General features: G+C 52.6%; 1 long non-coding RNA gene across 1 annotated transcript; it reads right to left on the bottom strand.

The window, feature by feature from the left end:
* Positions 1 to 742: 742 nt before the first annotated feature.
* On the bottom strand, positions 743 to 15340 carry LOC122471325. The gene is made up of 4 exons (XR_006294172.1): positions 14992 to 15340; positions 14042 to 14258; positions 10670 to 10927; positions 743 to 6434 (listed from the first exon to the last, which is right to left on the bottom strand). It is a non-coding gene; the product is annotated as an uncharacterized LOC122471325 (long non-coding RNA).
* Positions 15341 to 17094: the final 1754 nt, after the last annotated feature.

Raw genomic sequence — 17094 nt, forward strand, 5'->3', positions numbered from 1 at the left:
CCGTGAGATCATGACTTGAGCCAAAACCAAGAGTTGGATGCTTAACCAACTGAGTCACCCAAGCACCCCTAGCAGGTATTTTTAATGGGTACATTCTCAAGTGTGACCAAAATAGGGTTCATTAAAAAAGAGAAGGAGAATATAAGTAACCAGCCACCTGTCACACGCATCATTTTATAAATTCACCCAAAGGCCACTTTTGCCCTTCGATTTTCTCCCCAAGTCTTTCATTCTCCGTCTAAGACATGTTCTGGTTCTTTAAGAGAGAAAGGTTGGTATTTACATTTGCTGTGACCACGAGCAAGCTTGGCCCTGAAGCAGGAACTTTCTGCAGCAGTAGACTCGCAAGTGAATGCAGCGAGAAGGTGCCTGTGGGAGGACGACCTGGTCCCTGAGCATGGAGAGGTCTGTGAATATGGAGACTTTCCAGAAAACCATCAGGGACCCCATCCCACGACTGAGATGAATATGGGGATAATTTGCAATTCCACCTGTATCTTAAAAAAAAATTTTTTTTTAATGTTTATTTATTTTTGAGAGAGAGAGGGAGACACAGAATCCGAAGCAGCCTCCAGGCTCTGAGCTGTCAGCACAGAGCCCAATGCGGGGCTCGAACTCACGGACTGTGAGATCATGACCTGAGCTGAAGTCGCACACTTAACCGCCTGAGCCACCCAGGTGCCCCCCACCTGTATCTTTTAGAAGTGAGAAAACCCCAAAATAAATGTGACCAGATCTTAGATCAGAGGTCAGAATTTATTCAGTATTACAGTATCCGTATTGGAGAGAACACCTCATTATGAATGCAGGCAACTTTCACGACGGGGGGCGGGGGGGGGGCTCCCATCCTACTGAATGCTGGAACATTTCTCTTGCAGAGAATCCTGATCTGGGGAGGCGTCTGCCAGTATTCTAGTACCACACGGAATCAGCTCGTTCACAAACAACAGGAACTCTACAGACGCAATAAATGTGAGGGCTTTCAGGGAAGCAGAGCTCATTCAACGTCAGAGAATTCACACTGGAGAAAAACCACATGTGCGTAATGGCTGTGAAAATGCTTTGAGAAGCTCAGAGCTAATTAGACATCTGGGATCTCAGAGCAGGGAGGTGCTCTGCGAGCATAATGGGTGAGGGAGAGCCTTCAACCCGAGCTCCGTCCTTAGACGACGTCAGCTAGCTTGGTGGGGACATGAGTTGGTCACGTGTGATGAATATGGAGAACTATCTAGGGGAAGCACGGAGCGTATTGAACACGAGATCATTCATCCTTGGGAGAAAAGCCTGTGAGTATAATCAATGTGGAAAGTCATTTAGGGATCATGCAGCCTTTTCTTGTCACTGGAGAATTCACGGGAAAGACACTCTTGTGCTGTACAGACTGTGGGAGGGTGATTAATCCGTAATCAGGCTAATTCATACTGGAGAAAAAACCTTGATTACCAAGAGGGAAGAAAAGCCTTCAGTTCGTTTCCTTACTGGATTTCAGAGAAACCCTTGCAATGTATGGGGCAACTGGGGGTGGGGCGGGGAAGTCAGCATTTACTAAGTATATCACATTGAAGCATCAATCACATCAAAGGAGGGGGTTAAACTTTTTGTTTCATCCACCCCTGAGCTTCCATTCTTTTCTCTGATTATGTCAGGAATTGTTTTTGTCTTTAGTAACGTATTTTCCTGATAGTACCATTGCTTTTATATGCTTGGCTTATAATTCTACTAGGCATTCAGTACACTTCTGCTAAATGAATGAAGTAACACAGCAGACAAACACCAGGGTTGGCCTGGTTTTGGCCCCCGGTGGGGAGGATCCCTGCGGTACACAGGCTTAGTGGCACAATGAGGCTTAGCGGCACAATCTGCCGGTCACAAATTCGAATGTCATCGCGACACATCCGTGTTTGGGCCCCATTTATTCGATGACCTTCCATAGGCCACACCTCTACTACTGATGATCTGGAGATGCCAAACGGATGACTTCTTCAAGTTCTGAATGTCTGAGGAGGACGCCCCTTTATCTTTCTTGTGTATCTGAAACTGGAAATCGAAAGAGGAAGGCCTAGAGTTCTTGAGTTCAACTTCTTCTTGAATTCAGCTTCCCTTTCATAAGGGAAGGAAGGACCATACATTTTCTTGTGGTGTGTTGAAGAAGCACACCCCGGCCCCGGCCCCACGGCTCGATCAGAGTTGGGGCAGAAGAAAGTTTCATCTAGTTCTTAGCAGCCCACTGCTTCCTTCCTCTCAAGCTAACTCACATGATCCCCAGATGAAGCTCCAATGTTTCCTAAAGACATCCTTGCCTCTCACTATCTTTACTCTGCAACTGAGCAGAAGAGATTCAGGCCTTGTGCATTTCTGGCTCCTAGCTTTGCCGAGAAGACAGGAAGAAATGGTGGAGAAAAAGGGACAGGTGAAGAGACAGAGTGAAGAGCGTGGGGGGCAGGGGGGCAGTGCCCGCACACAGGGAAGGGCCACAATTCAGGCCACCTTGTTCCTCAGAGGATCTAAAATGCCAGTAGGGCTGGCAGGAGGGTTCGCTAAAATGCCTAGTTTCCCCCCAGTTTAGTTCCAGTTGCCATAGGCCCCTCCCAGCTAGTATTTGGCACTTAGAAAATCCTGCTGTGCACCCTGGCCTCCTGCAGAAGTGATCTGACCCACTGCCATTTGCCCGTTCAAGCTCGCTGCTCCCTCCATATGCTTTCTATGGCTTTCTGGCCCATGCTTAGGGTCTCCCTCTCTCCCTCCACTGAACTTGTTCATCCCCAAATTCATCACTGAGCCCCATTTTAGAAGAAGACTCATCGCCATGTCTCTAGATCTTTCCTGAGTCTATCTTTCCTCATTTGTGTCCAACAGGCCCTGGGATTTGGGACTAAGTGCTAGAATTGCTCTATAGGCTGTGAGAAATCTTGACCTGTATTTCCTACCACGTAAGTACATTTTCCACTGGCTAAGTTTGGGGTGGGTTTCCATTTGGATCTAAACCAAGAACCATGGTGCTCAAAGGAGTTGATGACGGGCGGGTTCAGAAGGCTGCTATACTGGTTAAGAATGCCTTAGTTCCAAATAGCAGAAATCTTCTTAGAAAATAAGGACACTTAATTAATATATCAATAAGACTGGAAGTCGGTGGTTCCAGGATAGGTATAGTGGCTCAACGATATCATCAAGGACCCAGGCTCTTTTTGTCTGTCTGCTAGGCCAACCTTGGTATGTTGGCTTTTTCCTTTGGTCTGGTTGCCTCGGGGTCTCAAGATGGCGGCTACAGTCCTAAGTATCATGTCCTCTGACATCCATGTTCAAGGCAGGAAGGAGGGACAGGCCTCTTCACCATCCTCCCTTTAATCAAAAAGCAAATTTCTTCCCAGAAGGTCCTCAAGCCATTTCCTCATAATTTTTATTCGCAGAACTAAGTCACATGCCCACCTCAAAGCCACCTGACAGCCAAGGGAGTAAGTAATGGGCTTGCTGCCATAACACACACGGCCAGGCAGGGCCTGGGGACCAGAAGGCACTGGGGTGCCCTGGGGCTGGCTTCCTCCTCGGCCTCTCACAGGTCTCGGCTCTGCTCTGGCGAGTCCCTCCTTTCTCCCCTCACCAGTAACAGGCTCGTGGTTCCCTCCACGCTCAGTACGTTCTCTTGTGTCACAGCCTGTTTCTCTTCTATGTGCCGAGTTTCTTCTTCAGTTTAATCCTGGCCAGCACATGGGTCCATCCAGGCCCTACTGGCCCTCACGACATCCTGTCACGCACTGTGACGATACTGTCTGATTTTTTGGTGCCAATGTCCCCAAAGGGGAATCTGATTGGTCTAACTGGCATTCCTCGAATTTTTGAGCCAGCCAGGGGACTTCGAATGTCATTGGCCAGCCTCTACTGGGTCCTGGTCCGATGACCTGTGGGGGGGAGGGGCGAGGAGCCAGTGTCATGTGATACAACACAGCCCCGAGGCAGCAGCGCCCCTGCAGAAGGGACGCAGGGCAAGGCCGGTTCGGTGGCACCAAAGAGCGTGGATCGCGGGTTTGCGGAGCCCGGAGCAACACTGTGCGAAGATTCAGTCACTCTGTGAAGAGAGAGGCCACAAGGGAGAACACGGAAGCCCCGGACACAAGAGTGAAAAGGACATTTTGGCCCCACTCCGGTGGATGCCACACGAAGAGGAGGAGTCCAGCTGGCAGACAGAACCAAGGTCCCCGAACTCGGGCCACAGTCCGGCCACCTTAGCCAAATGCAGCCACCTGGGCCGCTCCAGCTGAGGCCCAGACACGGCTGCGCAGACCTAACTCGTTCCTGCTCTAGAGGCTCGGCCTGCTTCCCTGACTCGCAGCATCGAGAGCAGAATCATAGATTCTTGTGTCTGCGTGACTTGAGTGTCTCCCCAAATCCCCAAAGCAGAAATTCCAGTGACTGCCGGCAGGAAGTGGGAGGTCTCTCGCGAATGTGGCCGTCACTGGCATCGGGAGGTTCAGTACCTACTAGACTTGGTCTCTTAGAGGCCATTTTCTGGCTCTGACAGGCTGCAGAAGGGATTGTGGACTGAGGGCCACTTTGATGCGGCCACACAACAGGGGCAGAAAGCGGGCTGGCGATTCCAGTGACGCAAGGAACAATCCCACAACGGGCCACATAGAACCTTCAGGCACTGAGGGGCAGACCCGGATTTGAGCCTCTGCCCCTCCACTTAGCAGCTGCGTGCTGTTGGGTGAATTATTTAACCTAAGTTCCTTTCTTCATTCTAGCTCCAGGACAGGAACATCCTATTTCCCAGGGCTGTTGGGGGGTCACGAGAGACATTGTGCCTGAAGCCCTTGGCAGTGCGGGCACTAGATGCGGGGTGGCCGCTGTTACCCTGAGAGCCTCACGCTCGCGCCCAGTGTCTCCGAGGCCCAGTGAGGAGAACTGGCTGCTGAGCAAGCGACCAAGAGCCTGGCTTGGCCTTTCTGGAAGCGGGGCTCCATTGGTGTCCTCCACGGGGTGGGGGGCAGCAGGGAAACGGGGGGCCTTTACGTATCATGAAGCCCTTTATGGCTTTCTTTCTAGACCTAGTTTCTCGAGCGTTTTCTAGAAGCCTCTGGAGCAGCTTCGCCAGTTCCCCGGGGGCACTGAGCTTAGAGTCACCTGCCCCTCCAGCGCCCTGCACCCCCAATGCCTTCACTTGATTAGCCTTTTCCATCCCTTCTACCTGCCTGCATGAATTTCTATCCGGTCGAGCGCTGGGATGGTCATCAGGGGAGTAATTTGAGAGAGTACTCCAGAGACCCACTGGAAATCTGGAAATGACATTCCAGCTCCAAGCTTCCAAGCCTGGAGACCCCTGGCGGCGGCTGCGCTCCCGCCCCGGGACAATCGCGTGAGCGCAAAGGCCCCTGGCAACAGACAGAGGGGTGGCCGGCAAGGGCCCTCCCTTTCTTTTTCTTTCTCTCCTTAACCCTCAGTGGCGTGCTCACATCTCCACCGGCTTTGGGGTCCAGCAGTTTAGAAGCAGCCCGGGCTCCCAGGAGATGCGGGTTCCATGAGCACGGCCAGCATCTGGGACTAGCTCTTACGATCTGGCCAACAACATTTCTAACTTACTAGCTTTAAACGAAAGCAGAAGAGAGCTCCGAGGCTATACGAAACCCTGCATGTGCACACAGGGTTTGTCCCTTGTCCACGGGGGAGGCAGGGACTCTGCAGCTAACGAAAGAAAAGGGGCCCTGGGTGCGTTCTGTGCTTGGGACCCAGGCCTTCGCCATATGCCAAAGGGGAGGAGGCACTCATTGGGGGTTGGGGGGCTCGGAGGAGGGGGTACTTCAGGACGGTCACTAACATCCGTTCTGTTACCTTCACGAACTCCCTGGCTGCCGGTAACTACGGGAGCACCTGCCCGCTCCATGCCAGGTGAAGCCTTACTACGTGCCAGGTGCTAAGCCAGGCACTGTGAACACAGAGCTGCTTCAGACATAGGCCTTGCCCTCAAAGAGCTACAAGTTCATATTGAGAGCTGGTCCCTACGCCTGCCGTACTTAACCAGGACACTGCGCGGGCGGCTTCACGACCATACCCGTTTCTTGCTTGTTCCCTGCCTCCCCCTCCCAACGGCACGCCCAGGCAGCGGCAGAGGCAACGGGGATGAAGCAGTGGCCAACTTCTGGGTATCGGGGCGAATGTGGCAAGGCTGCCTGGGGTTGGGGGGGGCGGGGGGAAGGGGTGGCAGCAAGGACGAGGTCACCTTCCTCCTGCATGAGCCGGCCACCGTCCCAGAGAAGGCAGGCCACGTCTTCAATCACAGGTGTGCCTCCACCCACGACCTCGCTGAGCGGCGAGCCCGTCCTCTTGGACCGTAGCGTCCACAGCCACAGCCAGTCTCCACCCCAAGTCCTGCGGTGCTCAGAGGAGCCACGGAGAATACCAAGGACGAGACGCGGTTCTTCCTCACAGAGTTTCCTTTAAGTCTGTTTGAGAAGGAGAAGGCCTAGAAAGGTCACGAAGGCCTAGAACACTGTGTGAGTGCTGGCTAGGGCATTCTGTGGGCCGTGAATTCTTATGGAAGCACGGAGCGGGGAGTCTAACTGCAGGCCTGCAGAGTCCCGGGAGGGCTTCAGGGAAGAGGTGGGCTTTGGGCCAGGACAGGAGGGTGGGCAAATTCAGAGCACTGGGGAGGCCTGCACTCCGGGGGGACCCGTGACATGGGCCGTGACCACGGGCGCTCAGAATGCAGCTGGCCCATCACCCCCTCGCGAAAGAAAGGCTTCAAGCCGCAGCGCCTTCTCTCGCTCAGCCATCACCAGAGGAGACAGCCAGAGGCCGGGAGGTTGGTGCAGTCACAGAGCTTTGTTTCTTGGAAATGGGGACCTTGGTGTTTTGTTGTTTTTTTTTTTAAGTTTATTTATTTTGAGAGAGAGAGAGAGAGAGAGAGCGCGAGCACAAGCGGGGGAGGGGCAGAGAGAGAGGGGGAGAGAAGCCCAAGCAGCTCCCTGCTGTCAGCACGGACTCAACACGGGGCTCTCACACAACCGTGAGCTCATGACCTGAGCTGAAACCAAGAGTCAGACGCTTAACCGGCTGAGCCACCCGGGTGCCCGCCCCATGGAAATGGGGACTTGTGACAGTTTCATTTCCTATGGTGTCATCACAGTATGAGGCCAGGACTGAGGACATCCTGTCGACTTCAACACTCAGCCTTCCTGCCACAGCAGAACCACGGGGCCACCCTCGAAGGGGGTGCTGCCGCTCCCGAGAGGCTTTACGCTGATAAAGGCATTGCTTTGGGAAACCACGAAGCCCAAACCTCGCTCTGCTGGGAGGATACGCGTGGCCGCGCATCTGGGCAGGATTCTGGCAGGATGTCAAAGAATTCGTACAGAGGAAATCTCTGACTATTATTATGAATAAGAGAAAATTTCCATTCATTTCCTAATCCATCCCACAGAGAGTCTCTGTGAATGGCAGCCACGGAGGAAAACCCTCAGGAGGAGGCGAACAGCTCTCAGAGACGAGAAAGTCACAGGGGAGGGGCGCGCGGGACACATAGAGCCCAAGCCACGTCAGGCCAACCTCCCGAGTGTCACGCGGGAGAAACTGGCCTCTGCGAGCAGAGGAGCGATGCTCTGAGAAAGCACAGATCTCGCCTTACAGCAGATGAGTCCTTCAGGAGCAAAATCTTTCAAATGCAGTTTATCGAGGGCCATGATCATCTGAGGAGAAGTCAGCCTTTCTTCATCCCCCTAAGATCCTGGCTGGCGCTCCTCGGAATGAGGGAGCTCACAGGGGCCCACAGGGGGCTGCCGCACAGAAAATGTTCATATCAGAGAAAAGCACCATGAAAGGAATCTAGAGGGGCGCCTGGGGGGGTTCAGTTGGTTAAGCGTCCAACTTCGGCTCATGTCATGATCTCGAGGTCCGTGAGTTCGAGCCCCGAGTCGGGCTCTGTGCTGGCAGCTCAGAGCCTGGAGCCTGCGTCAGACTCTGTGTCTCCCTCCCTCTCTCTCTGCCTCTTCCCCGCTTGTGCTTTCTCCAAAATAAATAAATAAACATTAAAAAGAAAGAAAGAAAGAAAGAAAGAAAGAAAGAAAGAAAGAAAGAAAGAAAAGAAAGAAAGGAACCTAGAGAAGGATTTGGCTGGAACTTGAACTTTTAGCCCCAGCGGTGGGCCCACAGACCATCTATCTGTAAGGAATGCAGACACCTGTAGGACTGTGTGCTCAGGGTCAGTCGCGCATGTGTCGTCCTTGGGGTCCACAACGCTGAGCAGAAGAGAAGAACCAGGGCTCTGGGGCTCCGTGCTTCTCCTTTCCACATGGCTGCGATGTTTCCTCATCGCCCTTCCTCCTTCCTGGCCATTCAGTCAAGGGTGGTGCCACCTTTTCTGTTCTTGCCGTGGCCTCATGAGGGTGTGGCTGGCAGCCTGCCTTCACATAAGCCCCACCTGTCCCTGGTGTCATCCGGCAGACAGGAGGCCACTCGTCCACTGGTGACTATCATCACATGTACCACCACCGGTGAATGCATCCCAGAGGCGCTGCTGTGACTGGTTCACTCGTCCCTCCACCCGTCCAGGCACACCACAGGCACCCTTTTTGCATCCTGTCTGTGCTGCGCCTGGTGCTATTACCCGTGCTGGGGATAAAGGACACGGGACGGGGAGGTGTCAGTGACAAGCGGTGTGGGTGACCGTGGGGAAAGGAGAAGGGAATCGGGAAAAGGGTAGTGCCTCGGAGATAGCGGGGAGGGGGGGGTGCCTCGGGAGACGGAGGCACAGGTCTGACTTCGTGACTGCCGGCCGCCGGCCAGGCTAGCATTCGACTTCTCGGAGCAGCCCTGCAAGCCCGGTACCGTCAGCACCACCTTGCAAATAAGGAAAATGAGGCACAGGCACAGCCGGGAAGTGGCAGAGCCGGGTCTGACACCAGGGGTGTCCCGCTCCTCGCGCCTCTGTCTCCCCGCAGCCACAGGCAGTCAGCTGCCCTTCAGCACTGCATCTTCCTCGGGCTGCGTTTCCACAGACACAGGGGACCGGAGCGGTACCTGGTGACCTGGGGGGAGGGGGACGGAAGGAGGGACGAGGACTGGCGTCCGCAGACTCTACTTCAGGGAACAGGAAAAAGCACACTCGCTCACTCCTTCATCCATCCAGCGAACTCGTACGGAGTCCCACGGAGCCCCAGGCACCGGGGATGCCAGTGAGCAAGACGGACGTGGCCCCGGCCCTCACGTTGCTTCCGTTCGTTCTAGGGGGCGGTGGACGATCCAGCACGCTATGGGTTTTGGAAGGGAAGCACGCGGAAGCACAGAGGAGAATCGCGTAGCCCAGACTCGCAGGGCCGAGAGCGACTTCTGGGAAGAAGCAACGGGCCGGCCAAGACCCGAAAGAGGAAGCATCAGCCTGGGGTGCAGAGAGGAACACGCGGGAAGGTGTGCCGTGCGATGGAGCAGAGGCAGAGGGGCGCGAAGGCCGCCAGCGTAGTGTGTGCGAGCCGACAGCGCGGGAGGACCGAGGACGATGAGAAACCGTGAAGGGGGGTAAGCGTGGAGATGACCCCAGGAGGCTGGTGGTTCACCCCTTTCCTGGGCAGCCCCAGGCTGCGACAGCGAGGAGAGCGCTGTCCGAGGATTCCGAGGATTCAGGCAGATGTGGCGAAACAGTGACTTCTGTCCTTCTGCCCCTCGTGGACCAAGAAGGTTTCCAAGAGATGCAGTGAGCAGTAGGAGCCATAAATCGAGGACTGACTGCGGTGCCTTCGACGGGAGCCGGCAGCTGCCAGCTCTGGACCCGAGCAGAAAGCACAGGACGTGCATGAGCAAACACCCCCCTCTTGTGGCCGAGAGGGGTATTGCCATCGTCCTGTCTTGGTTCCCACCCTGAAAGGCAGGTAAGGTGAAGTCCCGGAGGCAGGTAGCTGTGGCCCCCAGGAAGTTCCCCGCCTGTTTTTTGCCCTTTTTTTAGAGAAATCTGAATACTGGACAAAATGTGTATGGAGGCTTAGAAACAAATGCTGCAAGGGCAGTCAATGTTACAGATGACTAATTTTCTTCTTTTCTTCATTTTGTTCAGATGTATTTAACATTTTCTGTCACAGGGGCGCCTGGGTGGCTGTCGGTTAAGTGTCCGACTTCAGCTCAGGTCATGATCTCACGGCTCAAGCGCCGCGTCGGGCTCTGTGCTGACAGCTCAGAGCCTGAAGCCTGTTTCAGATTCTGTGTCTCCCTCTCTCTCTGCCCCTCCCCTACGCTTGCTCTCTCTCAAAAATAAATAAAGATTAAAAAAATAAAAATAAAAAGTTCTGTTACAGACATGTATTACTTTTGTTGAGAAGAGAGTAAGTGTATTATCACTTTTTTGAAAAGGCAGAAGGACAGAAAAGAGAAAAGTGGCCCAAGAGGGGGCTGAAGTGGAGACTGGGTGGCCGAGGTGACAGCGGAGCGGCTGGGTGACAAGCCGCTGCCCAGGCCAGCTCCCTGTGCCCTTCCACGCCCGGGGAGCACTAACCCGGCCGGCTGCAGGGCCACACCGAAGCCCGTGTTTGGGGACGGGGCCTCCTGAAGGAGTGGCCGACTTGGAGTGGTCCAGGGTCCTCTCCCGTGCGGGCTGATGCCGACTGAGGGCTGGGTCTGCCCAGAAACTGTGGCCACGCATGTTCCATGTATGGGGTCTCTGCACAACATTTCTGACTCGGAACAAGGCACTCACCTGGCCTGCAGTGTGGGTCACTTTTGTCACTGTCATGGCTGCTGCTTCTCTCTCCTGCTTGAAATTCTTTTTTTGGGCGGGGCAGCTGCTTGGCCTCCCATCTGAAGGTTCCCTAATGCTGGTCTAAGGTACTGGAACATTCCGAGGTGTCTCCCAGCTCTGGTACCTGTGAAGTCACCTGTGGGTTCTGCTTTCAGCAAGTTCCCGACATGAGCTGAACGCCTCGTCCTTACTCCTCGGGCCACCGTCTGTAATTATCTGTGGAAAATCCAAATATTACCTGTTTGCTCTGCAGAGAAAGGCCGTGGAAGTAAAACACACACCTGCCATGGGGGATGGATTGAATAAATGATGACATATGATACAGCAATGATAAATAAAGTTATAGAAAATTACTGATCATCCATTTTTTTCTTCCAAATTTTTATTTAAGTTCCAGTTAGTTAATGATCATATATTTTTTTATATTTTAATTAAAAAAATTTTTTTAACGTTTATTTATTTTTGACAGTGAGAGAGCAGAGAAAGAGAGAGGGAGACACAGAATCCAAAGCAGGCTCCAGGCTCCTAGCTGTCAGCACAGAGCCCAATGCGGGGCTCGAACCCATAAACCGTGAGATCATGACTTGAGCCAAAGTTGGATGCTCAACCGATGGAGCCACCCTGGGGCCCCAATCATGTATTTTTTAAAAAGGTTATGAGGGGACCCTGGGGGGCTCAGTCAGTTAAGCGTCTTGACTTCGGCTCAGGTCATGATCTCATCCGGAGACCCAGGGGCCTCTTGTACCACCGAGTGACGACCATTAGATGCCTGACCCTAGAAAGGTCCCGAGGGTCAGGGAGGAGTCGCTGGGGTGCCAAGGAGGCTGGGAGGTCACTTGGGGACACAGACCAGCAGCTGCTTACCAGCCAGTCCACAAGCATTTCAATACCTGAACACCCCCCATCCATCCATTCTGGTGGGCACCAGAGGAATGTCATGCGGGAGTCTGGCCTCCTCTAATACCGTGTCCCACGGATCCCAATGGTGACAGGAGACTCTAGAAGCTGTCCAGTGTGTCACTTATTTCAGTGTGGGAGCTTTTCAATAAAACCACACTTCCACAGGATGGGGCGTGATGTTCTCCTGACGTGGGCGTCCACGGACGTGTCCAAATCTGTGAAGTCCCCTCTCCGTCCCTCCTGCTCAGGCAAAGATCAGGACGCGCGGCCGATTGAAAGCAGCAGCCCCCTAGCGGTGGTATTTGGCTTTGCAATGAGCACTTAACAGTCCCGGTACAAAGCAACGTGCTGAGTTCTGAGAATTCGGGGCAAATGAACGGTGATGTCATGACTCTTCTCTGAAGTAAGGGACAGGAGTGCGTCCAGCCCCTCCACCCTGCCTGCTTCTCCTTCTGGCTGGGATGGATGCTTTGTTGGGTCGTTCTCTTTGATTCCCAACTGCCTGCCTTTTCCCAGAGCAGGCCTCCCTTCCATACACCCAGGGTGGCTGGATCTGCTGGGTTCCCTTCAAATGTTGAGTAGAGGCTACATGATGGAAAGAAGAAAGGTGCTATTACCGTCAATAAAGGTCTCCATGAGCCATACCATGGAGTGCCGTGTAGCTAAAATGCTACCACACCAGAATTCAAAACAGCCCGATAGCGTGTCCGTCGTAACTCTTCAGGAAATGGAAGGCCATGCCGCTGTGGTTGGGGCACTGGGGGATGACCTGACATTCTCTGCTGTGCTCCAATGACCTCAGGACCTCGCTGAGTCCTGAACTTAAGGTCTCATGCCAGGTGGATGATCACACTCAACTCCCAGCACAGGTCTGGACGCTGTGTGTTTTGTCCTGCTTTTCAACACAGGAGTGCCCAGGAAAAACATCAAAGACTCTGACCTGCTCCCCAGGGGATGCCGCCTCCTACCACTGGCGCGGAGCTCCCAAGATCCACGTTCAAACTGGGGCTCAAGTGTGCTGATTCCCCTGCTGGGCGTGGGGAGCCGTCTCCCCCTGGCAAACCTCCTGTCCTGGAGACCAGTAAGAAGAGTGGGAGCTCTAAAGGAAATAAAGGTAGTTACTTGCTTTTCTTTTTTTTTTAAGAGAATGTTTTGTTAGACCTTTTCCTCCAGTGTATTTTTTAAAAAAGATTTTATTTAAGTAATCTCCACGCCCAACATGGGGCTTGAACTTACAATGCCGAGATCAAGAGTCACACGTTTTCCAACTGAGCCAGCCAGGCACCCCTCTTTTTAATTTTTTTAATGTTTATTTTTGAGAGAGAGAGACACACACATACAGAGCATGAGTGGGGTAGGGGGAGAGAGAGGGAGACACAGAATCTGAAGCAGGCTCCAGGCTCCAGGCTCCAAGCTGGCAGCACAGAGCCCGACATGGGGCTCAAACTCATGAACTGCAAGATCATGACCTGAGCCAAAGTCGGATACTTAACTGACTGAGCCACCCAGGCGCCCCCCAGAAGTTCCAGTTTTTCTGAATCCAACCTAACTTCTCCCCAGTGGCTTCTAGTTGAGCTGAGCAGTTCTCACTCAGGGTTTCTTACGAGGGTGAAGCCAAGGCGTCTGATGAGCTGGAGAATTTTCCAAACTTTGCATTTAGTTGTCTCCAGAGATAACAAGTTTTCTAAAAACAGTCTTTGCTGGCCTTTCAGCAAGAAGGTATACAGAAGGGATACGGTGAAGTCCTTCCTTGGAAGTTTCAAGAACACAGCGGCTAAGGAGCTCCGGGATTGGGCAGCTCAGCCAGAAATGTGAAACATGCACGTGACTGTGTATTGTGATAGAAGAATATGTCTTTTAGTTTCCATAGAGAATGATTCGAATTTCAGTGGTTTAAATAATGACTTAAACGATGCACATCTTGGTAAGAATGAGAATCAGAATGTCAGGAAAAATAAACAAACAAACCTAGGAAATGATCCTATGTTTCATTCCATCAAGTGATTGAACTTGATCCTCAAAGGTACCAGGAAGAGAGAAGAGGAACACAGAGACACGGTGTAGGGTCAAAACAGACATGGCCTTCATTTTCTTTTGGAAGACCTACCCCTCCCTATCTTCCGAAGTTAGTTCTCTCGTCTACCTGCTGGCCTGGGTCATTTTCTCACTGGAACCCTCCACACGACTCCCACCTCCTCTTGGTCGCCCAGGAGTGCCCTCCCCGCCCCAGCCCTACTGCCTCTGGGCAGAATGGCCAAGAACTGCTCAAGCACCAGCAGCTCCAGGATGGGCAACTTGCAGACTGTCCCTGTGTCCTCAGCCACCGGCGGGGGCTAGAGCCATCGCAGAATCGGGTGGGGTCCCAAGCCTCCCGGGTCTAGAACTCTCTGAGGTGCGGACAGGCCAGCTCCTGGCTGGGAGGCTGATTACCTGGCAGCATAGTCTTTCCCCTACGAGTGGTCCTCTGCTTCCACCTTCATGGTCAGAATTCTGTCCTGCTTCTGAGGGATCCCGAGGCACTGGGACACAGCCCCCCGTCACTGCTGTGGTCATTCTTGACTGGAGAAGTCCCCAAGGAGGCTCATTTGTGCCATGGGAGGGTTCGTTTCAGACAAACTCTCCCTGAGCGTCTTATTTAAGAAACTTTCTGAAACACAGTAGAATTAAATAAAACCCCTTGATTATGGTCCTTTTCAATATCACTACAGAGAATAAAACAGTACGACACCCTCTCTAGTATCCCTCACCCAGTTTTCATAGCTCTTTATTTTCTGCCATTCTTGTCTACCCTCGCTGGCCACACTGGGTGTCTTTCAAGCAAATCTCAGACATCATTTAACTCGTAAAATCTGCAGTATGTATCTCTAAGACACTTTTCCTTTTTAAAGCATAACCCTAACAGCTGAACTTTTTAAACAGTAACTCATATCGCCCATCAATGTTCACATTTCCCGGATTTTTAAAAATTGCACAATTGGTTGTTAGACCCATGATCCGAATAAAGTTTAGAGGTTGCATTTGGCTGATGAGTCTCATCTATAGGTCCACTTCCCTCTTTTTTTTAAAAAATTATTTTTTAATCTTGTAATTTGTTAAAAGAGTTTCAGCTGCCTGTTCTTACAACGAAATGCCACTTAACAGACGTTTGGGCGCCAGTTCTGTGCCAGGTACGGCGCTCCGTGCTCGAAAGGGAAGCGTGAGCACACAGACAAGGGCCTGACCCTCGCTCTGGGGCAAATCGTGGACTCTCTCTGGGCTTCGGTCCCTCCTTCTCTAGCAGAAGAGACTGGAGAGGCCACGCTCCCCCGAGGCCACGCTCTCATGGCGCTCTCATCGCTACGACCCATTGCGCGACCCTCCGCACCACGTCTGACAGCTACCTTCCCCTGAGCCAGGGCCGACACCCCGCCTTGCGGCCGCCCTCTGCCTGGACTCCCGAAAGCCGAGGCAAAGCCTTCTCTGTCGGAAGGGCGGGTGTGACTGCGACCCCCGAGCTCTCTCCGACCGCGGAGGCGAGTAACGGTCGCAGCTCGGACCTCGCGCACTGGCCCGGTTCCCCCCCCCCCCCCGCCCCAACTACAATTCCCAGAGGCCTCTTCGGCGAGCCGTTCACCGCGGAGACGGGCCGGGCTCGTGGGCTCTACAACCGTCGGCGGTCTGGGCCTGAGAAACAGTCCCCACAGCTTCCAAACAGACAGGTCACGTGTCCCTGCCACCCAGGCCTTGGTCTTGGGTCCGAGGAGACGGAGCCCTTACGCCGGAGAGAGGCCATGGAAAGACAGAACTACAGTTCCCAGAGGGCCCCGGGTGCACTCCGCTTCCGGTCGCGCGGCACCGAACCGGTAGCACCGAACTGTTGCTAAAGGAGACAAACCCCGAGTATTTGAGCTCCTGAAGCCCGTGGACAGAGGAGCGAGAGACAGAGAAGAGGGACAGAGGAGGAAAGGGAGGGAGCACATCCCCGCCTGTTTACCTTTTCCACGGACGCTCAGGGCCGGAGCGAGCCTCGCACAGCCCTCCGGGAAATGCAGGCGACGCCGCACTAAGGCCTATGGGAACCGTAGTCATTGATTAACTGTCACTACGTCGAGCACCTGCGAAAAACCCGGCAAGCTGAACGTAGTGGCAGAGGGAGGCTTGAGTCGCCTTCTTCCTTCTTGTCCACCCAAACACAAAATTTACCTCCTACACGGTTACAGAACCTGTCCCGTTTTCAATGCCGTATTTCAGACATTCCGCATTTCCTCGTCGACCTGCCCCCAGTCATGTTCCCCTAAGTCTACTCTCTACGGCCACCAAAATAATTGTCCCTGTTCTGCTTAGGGCTCTTCAGCAGCTAATAGAATCAAGTCCGGGTCCATGCTCCTTGACCGACATATATATTTGACCTAACTTACTGTCTTACGCTAGCTTCCTCATATGTAAGAACCATTCTTTTTAGGGGGCGCCTGGGTGGCTCAGTCTGTTGAGCCTCCAATTCTTGATTTCGGTTCAGGTCATGATCCCAGGATCATAGGATCGAGTCCCGTGTGGGGGCCTGCTTAAGATTCTTTCTCTCCTTCTGCCCCTCTCCCCTGCTCGTGCTCTCTCTCTCTCTCTCTCTCTCTCTCAAAAAAAGGACCATTCTATTTAGATTGTTCATCTCATTTGTGATTGATACCTTAAAACCATTGTCACTGCTTTTTTTTTTTAAGTTTGTATATTTATTTTGAGAGAGAGAGGGAGAGTGGAATCCCAAGCAGGCTCTGAGCTGTTAGCCTGGAGCTGGATGCAGGGTTCTAACCCACGAACCCTTAGGTCATTACCTGAGCCGAAACCGAGAGTTAGAGGCTTAACAGACTGAGCCACCCAGGCGCCCTGTCATTATTATTATTTTTTTAATGTAAAGCACAACTTCCTGCTTTTAACCGTTGCACCCCCCCAAAAAGGGTACTAAATTCCAAGTGTAGTTGGATTTGCAAAATATTCTTGAAATGTACTTGAAATAGGTTTCTATAAGTAGAAACCAAGTCACTAAATACTTTGATAAAATCAGAATTTTATTCCTCTGGACAAAATATTTCATTACATGATATGGGTAACACACACGTGGGTGTTTTCCAGGCCTCGTAAAGTCACACACAAGAGGGAAAAAAGGATAGTTCTGTATAAACTCCACAAAACTCCAGTTAGACAAAATGCAACATAGGTGAGTTATTTTTATTTTACATAGGACTTTGAACGTCCGAAAACGAAAATTATGCTCCCATCCAAAGACCTGCTTAAGCGTGAGGTAAATCTGCACTGAGGCTTTAGAGGAAGGAGGCATACTTTTTAAAGCTATCAGGAGGCCTAGATACGAGTGAACCGTAGAGTGCAGGAAGACAGATGAGGTGTTGCTCACATCAAAGCACTGAGAACTTTCCTTTTGAAGTGGGAATACTTGGCAGACACAACATTTCCATTGGCTTTTAACTTTGGTAGGAAGAATGGCCAGTATCATA

Source organism: Prionailurus bengalensis, chromosome E3 (genome assembly GCF_016509475.1).
Source record: "Prionailurus bengalensis isolate Pbe53 chromosome E3, Fcat_Pben_1.1_paternal_pri, whole genome shotgun sequence".
Classification (NCBI taxonomy): Eukaryota; Metazoa; Chordata; class Mammalia; order Carnivora; family Felidae; genus Prionailurus; species Prionailurus bengalensis.